This window comes from Thunnus thynnus, chromosome 3, assembly GCF_963924715.1.
Source record: "Thunnus thynnus chromosome 3, fThuThy2.1, whole genome shotgun sequence".
Taxonomy (NCBI): Eukaryota; Metazoa; Chordata; class Actinopteri; order Scombriformes; family Scombridae; genus Thunnus; species Thunnus thynnus.
The window spans coordinates 15,079,872-15,088,953 of NC_089519.1; the positions used below are offsets into that span (position 1 = coordinate 15,079,872).

The 9,082-nt window shown below is 38.8% G+C and overlaps 1 long non-coding RNA gene across 1 annotated transcript; it reads right to left on the reverse strand.

Annotated features, from left to right (window-relative positions):
- Positions 1 to 4,276: 4,276 nt before the first annotated feature.
- Positions 4,277 to 4,683, reverse strand: LOC137179596 (uncharacterized). Its single transcript, XR_010927842.1, has 2 exons — positions 4,528 to 4,683; positions 4,277 to 4,431 (listed from the first exon to the last, which is right to left on the reverse strand). It is a non-coding gene; the product is annotated as an uncharacterized lncRNA (long non-coding RNA).
- Between the last annotated feature and the right edge of the window lie 4,399 nt (positions 4,684 to 9,082).

The following is a 9,082-nucleotide window of genomic DNA, read 5'->3' on the forward strand; positions in this document are numbered from 1 at the left end:
GAGCTGCACAGGTACTGAAACGACCAATTTGGTAAACTAGCATGTAAATCACGACTTAAGCCTGTATTATTTAAACTTTAGTAGTAATGACAATTCTATCAATCTATCAATCAATCAATCAATTTTTATTTATATAGCGCCATATCACAACAGAAGTCATCTCAAGGCACTTTTCACATAGCAGGTCAAGACCGTACTCTTTAATTTACAGAGACCCAACAATTCCCCCATGAGCAAGCACTTGGCGACAGCGGTAAGGAAAAACTCCCCTTTAACGGGTAGAAACCTCAAGCAGACCCCGGCTCTTGGTGGGCGGCCATCTGCTTTGACCGGTTGGGTTGAGAGAGAGAAAGAGAGAGGGAAAGGGGGAGGGGGGACAGGAGAGCAACAATCACAACAAGCATAAGCATCAATCGACAGGGAAGGATGCCATCAGGACTGTGAAGGACCGCAAAGGCTCGGCCCGGGACCCAGGTTTTCCTGTGAGATGAGAAAGCACAAAAAACTCCAGGGAAGAAGCAAAGTTAGTGACATGCATTGATGTTACATGAATGCATACAGATGGAGAGGAGGAGGAGGAGAGAGGAGCTCAGTGCATCATGGGAAGTCCCCCAGCAGTCTAGGCCTATAGCAGCATAACTAAGGGCCGATCCAAGGCGAGCCTGGTCGGCCCTAACTATAAGCTTTATCAAAAAGGAAAGTTTTAAGCCTACTCTTAAACATAGAGAGGGTGTCTGCACCCCGGACTGAATCTGGTAGATGGTTCCATAGAAGAGGAGCCTGATAACTGAAGGCTCTGCCTCCCATTCTACTTTTAAAGACTGTAGGGACCACCAGTAAGCCTGCATACTGGGAGCGCAGTGTTCTAGTGGGATAATACGGTATTATGAGCTCTTCAAAATATGATGGTGCCTGACCATTAAGGGCTTTGTAAGTTAGGAGAAGGATTTTAAATTCTATTCTAGATTTTACAGGAAGCCAATGTAGCGAAGCTAAAATGGGAGAAATGTGGTCTCTTTTTCTAGTTTTAGTCAATACACATGCAGCTGCATTCTGGACCAGCTGGAGAGTCTTTAGAGACTTGTTAGGGCAGCCTGATAATAAGGAATTACAATAATCCAGCCTAGAAGTAACAAATGCGTGAACTAGTTTTTCTGCATCTTTTAGGGACAGGATGTGCCTGATTTTTGTGATATTACGTAAGTGAAAAAAGGCAGTCCTTGAAATTTGATTTATGTGGGAGTTAAAGGACATATCCTGATCAAAGATAACTCCCAGATTCCTTACGGTGGTCCTGGAGGCCAGGGTAATGCCATCCAGAGTAGCTATATCATTAGATAATGTGTTTCTAAGGTGTTTAGGGCCAAGCACAATAACTTCAGTTTTATCTGAATTTAGTAGTAGAAAATTGCAGGTCATCTAGGTCTTTATGTCGTTAAGGCATGCTTGGAGTTTGTTTAACTGATTGGGTTCATCTGGCTTCATTGATAAATATAATTGGGTGTCATCTGCGTAACAATGAAAATTTATGGAGTGTTTCCTAATAATATTACCTAAAGGAAGCATATATAAGGTGAATAGAATTGGTCCAAGTACAGAACCATACTACTACAATACTACTACTACTATTTTTTCTGTATGACATTTTAAAACAAGGTCACACAGTTTTCTCTAATGAGTTCATTTGCAGCTGAAGTCATTGCATTCTATGTTGCATAGGAGTGGTTGAGGAGGAAGAGAAGCAGAACAGCAACAGCAACAATAATAGAAACATGACTAGACAATAGATACATGACTAGCATGACTAGGATATATTACTATAACTAAAAAAAACATTTTGCCATGGTAAATGTGTAAACCTACAACAACAAACCAAAGAAGAAATAAAAATATTAAAAAAATAAAATGAGCGTTGCTAACAGAAAATCCTGCTGACTTTGATGGAGGAATTTATAATGGGAACTGGTAACTCTGTACATCCTTTTATGTCAGCAGGCATTGTTTTTCCTGTTCAGACATCCATATGTAAAGAAATTCACAGAATTCATGATTTGTTTTGAGTGATATTTCTTTTGATTTTTGTGAATGCAGTCTGCATGTCTGAATGATTGAAGAAATGAAGGTGAACACAAGGAGGAGCTCATGTTCAGTGTTCATGCTTCACACAAGCAAGACATAAGCTCCACATACACTCACTGTACTGCGTTTGCTGTAAACAGTTTGCTTTGGAGTTTTGAACTCTGTATGTGTATGTTGTGAAGTTAAAACTGTTAAATTAGAGCCACTGATGGTCAGTCACAGCTTGGTGATGCTTTCACACTTCTGTCACTCAACAGTTAGTCTTGTCTAAGTTAAGAATTAATCCACATTGCCAGTATCAGACATATCATTTAATCTCTTTTCATTTCTCAAGGCATATAAAACAGCAGCTCTTCTGAGTGCATTCATCACAGTTTCAGACAAAGAGGAAGAGGTAAAACTTTTCCTCCATTTACAGTTATATCAGCTTCCACATGACCAGACAGGAAAAGGACATTCACTTCATTAGTAATTCGGCAGTAACACATATAGATCTAGATCAGGTCTTGATACAGTTTGCTTGTGCAAACCTTAATTTAAAATTTTGTTTGAACACCCAGCTCTGTAAAACCAGTTAGACAACTCTCCTTCCTCTGAAAATGCCCCCAGCATAGCTGGAAATGGTTGTGTGTGTTGAAAACATGATCTTTTGTGAATCAGCCACATACTGGTATAGCTGTTGTGCCCTTACTTTAACCTTGTTTGTGCTTTCATATAATTAAGTTCTGGCATAATCAACCACACCATCTTTAAACAGCAGCTGCTGTCGCCAGTGTGGCTAACCTCACTTATATTAAGTGCTCCTCAAGCTAAAGTAAACCCATAATGTTGACGCAAGACAATTATTAGCATGGCTGTTATCATAAAACTCCTACAGAAAAGCAGTTATTACCAGTGACTCACTCACAGTACTCCCCAAAATATTCACATTAAGCATTCATTTGTTTTAACATTTTGACAGGGAATCTCAAAAGCTCAAAACATTCCCCCCCTCAGTGAACCTTGAACCTTACTTTAACCTGACATTATCCTTTTATCAGTGACAAATTTGCACCATCCCATGACCATATGCAACAGTTTATGATGAGTAAATATTTCTTCTGTATGTTCCGTTTTTTATCTTCTTCTCAGTGGGCAGTTTAACCGCCAAACAAAGAAAAAAAGAACACCTGATAACATGAGACTATTTGTTTGAGAGAGGGGGCAGAGCTTGGCAGAGAGGAAAGAGTCTACTTCCCTTGGATTAATGCTCTGTGATTCCACAAGCCACGACTTGCCCACAGCCAATCTCTCTCACTATCTGTTCTTGCAGTCTCAGCCACATTTGTGTTATAATTTTACAAACTGTCCAAACTATAAAAACAGTTGTCTGTTTGTTATCACACCCTTTCCCATTCCTCCTTTCATCTCTTATTTCTCATTATTTATAAATGATTCACATATTAAAAATGCATTAAGACCTCTGACCGTGACTACTTTGAGGGAAATTCCTGATAACAAATCTGACATAACAGGAAATGGAGCTTAAATACAATAGGGAAGGGAAGGGAAGGGGAAAACAAGAGTGAAAGTGATTCTTCCATTGTATTTTCCATGCAGGTGTGTGTGTGCATGGTTTATTGTTTTTTTTTTCCAGCCTATGTGGTCTGTTGATGCAATTTTGGATACACTCCCACACTGATTACATAAAAAATATTGAATTTTGCTTGTTTACTTTCACAATAAAGTAAAAGATGATTTAAGATGTGCTGATCTTACTTCCTAAATTCCAAAGGTAAATGTACTAAGCTACTGTGTGCTTTCTTCTTCACATGGTGTCCATTACAGTGTGTTATCAATATCAAAGCCATTGTGTGAACATGGTACTTTCCCAGCACCAGTCTGGGGGTGGGAGTTACTGTTAACGCATGAAAAGCTGGAGCTGACTTTGGCTTGAAGTCCATCTGGATATAAATGTAGGCTGTTTGAAAGACCAGAAAAGTGTTATTAAAAATCCCCTTAAGACATGTTTTAAAACACATAAAAATACTCTACTTCAAATAACTTTTGTCTGATGTGATTCCTCCACAAAAAAGTTCAATCACATCATTGAAAAAAACTCTTAAAATGTTTCTCCCTTGTTGAAAAATCCAGAATCCATGAATATACTTGTTACAGGCCTGGTAGGTGGCCTTGAAAGGCAAAGACAGGAGACAGATGGCAGTTACAAGGAGTTTATTGTAAGTGAAGGTGTGGGACAGATGAGGAGGCAGATGATGGGGTAGATGAAGGCTGAATAAGTGTGGCAGGCAGGTGGGCAGAACCTGTCTGGAGTTCAGGCAGCTGGAGTCTGGGTGGAGAGAGCTGGTGATCCTGGACAGAAGAAAAACGGGTTAAGAACACGGCAGACTAAACTGAAAAAACAAGATACAGGGTCAAAATGCCTGAAGAGCTGGAGACAGGACTAACTGTGTAGCTGAGTCTACAATCCAGCACTAACTGGCTGAATCAAGGAGCATAAGTAGGCTGAAGACTCCAATCAGCGACACCTGGGCAGCTGAGGCCAACTCCAGCACAGCAGGCTGACATTAGTCATTAAGCCCTAACCTGCACAGAGAGGGGGAGAAAGACTAGGAGGCAGAGGGCATGACAATACTAATATTATTCTATAAAAATGTTACTGCTGGACACAAGATATACTGTTTCAAGTTTTGATTGGCTTCACTAGTTGTGATGTCACAAATCATGGTCGTAGGTTGACCACAGAGAAACTTTCTTCTTGCAGCAGTTGAATGTGAAAACAGCCTTCTAGTGCCAAACCCTGCAAATTAAGATCATTCCTAAACTCAAATGTTTAAGTGAAGTAAAAAATAAGAAAAGCACACTTTTGAGTGGAGGGTGACTGGGTTTCCATCCAAATGTATCACAAATTTTAACAGAATATTCAGAAAATAGGCAAAAGAAAATACAAATTTATACGTGTTTCCATCCACTACTGTTATGCGAATATTGGGAATTGGTTCATCGAGATAAGCAGCAGATGGTGCTAATTCTCCTGTCAGGTGTCATTATACCACTGCAGAAGAAGAGGGTGAAACAAGATAAACAAGCGCCAGTCAAACCTCAAAAAGTGAAAACGTAGAAAACATGATGGAAATATGATATTTCTGTTTGTTTCAATTAGTAATTTGAGTTTTGTCAATTTCCTCATTGCTCCATACTGATCTCTTCCGTTATTTTTTTTGTATCTTCAGTGGAGAAAAAACATAAGTTTCTTTTTTAATCTTTATTTCAAACTGTCAAGATACCATACCATAGGCTCATACAGAGGAGACATCAGTCATGTGAGTTCCATCCAAAGGTGTTTCCATCTCCCAAAAGCAAAAACCACCTCAAGCAAGTGTAAAAACTTTTGCGAAATAGGGGAAGTTTTTTCAAATTCCGCTGTTTCCATCAACCTTTTCTAATGCGATACTTCAAAATGTGCATAAAAATACGAAACACAGCTAATGACATTTAGGAATTTCAAATTTGAGAAATAAACACAGATGCAAACAAGTCAGCACACACAAGGTTTCTTCCATTTTTCAAACTTCTATTATTCTAGGAAGTTTCGCTGAGAATAATGGTTTCTTTTTCAGGAAATTCCTGCTCACTTATATACATTCTCATTTCAAAGCTGTTCAGTACAGCCATAACCACAGCTTGGAGGGAAACCACAAAGATCTCTATTGCTAAGCTTAATCTAAACCTTTGTCACTATGAATAATGAGACTATGACATAGCAGCCTCTCCATTTTCCTTCAAACTCTTTTGTGTTAAACACAATTTAAATGTATGAACAAAGACAATGGGCTTGGTTTTCCTGCCAGAGCAAAAGCCAATCCAGTTTTTATGTAATTTTCCTTGGGCACTAGTCTATTTTTTTGCATTTGCGCCTGTTCAGTAATTTCCTGTTTCCAAAGAAACAAGCTTGTGCTGCAATGGAGGGAGAGGCTCAGCTGTGTATATGCTGATTCGGCAGTGCAGTGCAATTTTGGAGCTCATTTTGGATGCAAATTGCATTTGCATTAAAACCTGCACATGAGCACCTACTGTATTTATAATCAGCCCTTACAAAACTGATTAGGCCTACATCAGCCACACTTTCCAAGTAACACCATGCAAATATTCATCCTGCATGCCAGGAACAAATAAAACATGTGATGATGCACACTGTTGAGCTCACTAAATGAATAATGATCTGCACAAAAGACCACAAACAGAACAATGACAAAAATACATCATATCTCACCACAGTGAGGTGACACCTTTAAACAGATCATAACACCTATGGAACATAAATAAAACTATGACAAAAACAAGTTTGTGTTCTGCTGTTTGTGTGACCTGACATCATAAACACAAAAAAGCTAAAGTTGGGGAACAGGGTCTAGTGAAAAGGGAAGGAAGCAGTCTTCTCACACAGTGAATCGCATCATACTCATTAAAACTATTAAACCATTCAGTGAAACTTTGTGTCCTGTTTAGAGGCATCTGCATTTATGATGTTTCTCTGCTCAGTTTTTCAAGTTTTTCGTTTAGTTTGAAAACAGCGTTACATGTTTACATTCAAATATTAATATAATTGCAGACTGTGAAAGCTCCGCATCTTGCTAATTTTCCAACGATGGAAAATGGTAAAATGTTAATATATATAGACAGCTCTGCATGTTGTGTGAGAAACTGACAGAAACCATTTTCTGTGGTCGGTTTCTATAGAAATGAAAGTGTGCATTGAGTGGTTGCCATGGGTTGATGATGCGTGTTTTGACTCATGCATGTCTTAACTTAGATGGCTTGAGTGGCTGGACGGTGACAATAGAGCTTTTTTTCCTCTCATTCATTCTGCATTATAAAGCGTAACAGGAAGAGGTAAATGTGGTTCTTCTTCAGTAACAGCCAAGTTTCCAGTTGAAGAGCATAAATGTTGCAATAAGTGAAGTCAGAAAACTTCATGGTATTTTAGAAGATGGTGCTTCAAATGCTGTTGTTAAAAGGAATTTGATACTAGAAACTATGATAAATAGGTCGACTATTCATACAGATTGTTATACCTGAACTATGCTTATGCTTTCTGTACTGGTATAAGGTGTGTTTATTGTTTAAGCATTTTATTGTTTAGCATTAACATCACTTCCTATGATGACACAATGTCAGAAATCATTTACAAACAGCATATTTACTTGCACATTAATATCATGATATCTAGTGAGAAAACCGATTGATAATGCAACAACATCTTAACTCAATTGTCCAGGATGAAGGAGTCACTTTGGAAATCCTTATAAGAAATGAGCTTTTTTCACTGCTACCAATGTGTCGCAAAAGTCTAGATAAACTAATTGATGTGCTGTTTTACTATTTGCAGTAAATACCCTACTGAGTCACATCTGGGGTTGAAAATGATAGCTGCATTATGACTTCACTTTAAAGTACAGCACACCATCTTAGTATCTCATACGGGTGTTACTGAATACAAATACGTTATTCATTAAAGTACAAATAGTGTTTGGTTTTGTTTGGTTTTTTTTAAGAATATTTGTATCATACAAATATTTTTAAAAATATTCGTTTTCAGGAAGAAAAAAAAACATGTCAAATACCAGCGTGCAGGTTGGTTACATCACTATCTCAGTGTCTCTCCTCTCCTCCGCTGTTAGATCTATCAGCAGGTCTCAACGAGGGGAGTCACATCCACCTGCTACATGACGCACATTTCCTAATTTGGACATCACTCCCAGAGTTGAGGGTGTTCTCCAGAGATAAAGCTGAGCTACTGACACATGCAAAGGGCTCCCAAGGGACTCTCCATAACCTGTTGTTCCCCTTCTCCTTTCCACAAAGTTAGGTTGTGAAAAACAGACAATAAATGAAAAGTGCAAAGCAAGAATCACCTTTGAAGTTCATCCCTACACGTTATACAGTGTGCTGTCTCTGTGTATAAATTGGTAGAGGTCTGTCTGCAATGAGGTGATAGGTAGAGTTTTAGCTCAATAGTCAGCGCATTCATCTATGATCTGGAAGACTTCAGTTCGACACCCGATGTGGGGACCTCCTTCATAAGATAGTTTATTCATGAACACTTATTGTAACACTTTCATTTTCGACAATTAAAAGCGTAATAAAAACTAAACATGATTTTTAAGCCTCTTTCCACTTTTATTAGAATACAAAGTCTCTAGTACGTGGTCATGCTAGTTTCTCTCCTCTCCTCTGCTCCCTGTGTTTCACTGAGGGCGGGGCTGAGGCATTATTATGGATATCAATTTTCTTGGCAAGACAAGCCCTGCATAGCATTCATGCACTAGGATTGGCCAGGCATCTAATTGGCCAAACTACTAATGAAGGCAGTATTTATATGCTAGTGCCCACTACAAGGGTTATTAGAATTAGCCTGAGCTTAGTACCATATTAGCTGAATCAGTTAACATCATCTGACAGTTTGAAAGTTCCCAAGTAACATAAATATTTGAGCCAATATCAACATTATACAAATACAAATTGCTATGACTCACATTCATATAGACGCACATCGGTCTTCACAAAACGGAGAGAGAAACTTAACAAGCTTGGACAGCAGACATGTGACTTGCTGCTTGCTTGGAATAGCGTCACATGATCAAGCAAGGGCGTCTGGGAAAAACAGAGTCTGCTGGGAAATGGAGCTCTTAAAGAATAACAGGGAGTTTTCTACATTCTCTGCTCAAGCAGTGGACAGCTGCCACCTTGTTTCATTCTTCAATCCAAGAGCCCCCCAACTAACAATCAGATGACAGGTCCTCGTCTGTCGCGGGCAGATCTGGACCTTGACCAGAGCTGACTAACCTTTTCTGTCCTTAAGTAAAGAACAAGTAAAAGAAATGAAATCTTACTACTATTATTTGTTTACGCAGCTGTCACAGGTGAGAACATGGATGTGTTATAAGAGCTGGATACCGGACACAATTATATTTCACTTTTCCATTACAGAAAGTACTTCTTT